The following is an 884-nucleotide window of genomic DNA, read 5'->3' as shown; positions in this document are numbered from 1 at the left end:
TATTATTATTATTATTATTATTATTATTATTATTATTGCACTTAATTATAAATGTAAATAATAAGATTTTAAAACTATAAGTCACATAGCTAGAACTGCTTGTATTTTTGGTATATTGTCAGACAATAGCTATGCTTCCTTAAAGTTTTTTTTTTTTTTTTCCATATAACATTGTTGTATAAATGCCAAAAAATTATATGTTTCACACCCAGGACAGTTGTAGCTTCAAAAGAATCAGTGCAAATACTGGGGTTTGGGGGAAGTTAATTTATATTCTTATATGTTATTTATAAGAGACTTCTGTGAATAATATTTAATGCAAGATGAGTGTCTGTTGGATTTTATAAAAGTAATTGTTTTGAAAGCAATTGATGGTCTTTTGCTTATTATTCTCAATAAAATACAAACCGAGTGCTTGAATGTAAATACAGAAATATTTGTTTTTCTGGAACTGTTATGTGGATTAGTTTATTATTCTCATTTGAACTTTTCTTTTTAGATTTTTTTTGTGTTGTTGATATTAGGGATGCGATATTTTTCTTCTGAACTTTTGAAAATAATAAAAAAAAATATGTTTACTTATTCCTTTTCTTTTCCTGTGTATTTTTAGGCTTTTTCACAGCATTAAAAGCATTGAAGATTAATTGATATATTAAATATGAGCTACAGCCGATGTTTGTTCTTACTCTGTCTTTCATTTCCTCTGTTTCTTCTCACTTATTATCCTGCCGTTTCTCTTATTTTGTTGTTGATTCAGTGCCTCTTGTTTCTTTTCCTTCTTTGTGGGTTTTCTCACTGTTTATAAATCCATATCCCACTCTTTCTGTTCTTATTTTATGTAGTGTTTCGTTTCCAGTGATTTTTTTCTTAGTGTGTCAGTGTTT

The 884-nt window shown here is 27.3% G+C and overlaps 1 protein-coding gene across 2 annotated transcripts in view; it reads left to right on the top strand.

The window, feature by feature from the left end:
- Positions 1-578, top strand: part of LOC119598157 (periodic tryptophan protein 1 homolog) — a 13,796-nt gene extending 13,218 nt beyond the window's left edge. The window contains exon 9 of one of the 2 annotated variants that reach the window (XM_037947794.1): positions 1-578. This exon is cut by the window's left edge and continues 336 nt beyond it. The gene's annotated coding sequence lies outside the window, so the exon portion shown is untranslated. The other variant, XM_037947795.1, reaches the window with a different exon arrangement.
- Positions 579-884: the final 306 nt, after the last annotated feature.

The sequence above is a fragment of the Penaeus monodon genome, chromosome 40, assembly GCF_015228065.2.
Source record: "Penaeus monodon isolate SGIC_2016 chromosome 40, NSTDA_Pmon_1, whole genome shotgun sequence".
Lineage (NCBI taxonomy): Eukaryota > Metazoa > Arthropoda > Malacostraca > Decapoda > Penaeidae > Penaeus > Penaeus monodon.
Note: the sequence above shows the minus strand (reverse complement) of the source record. Positions and strands in the feature narration are given on the sequence as shown.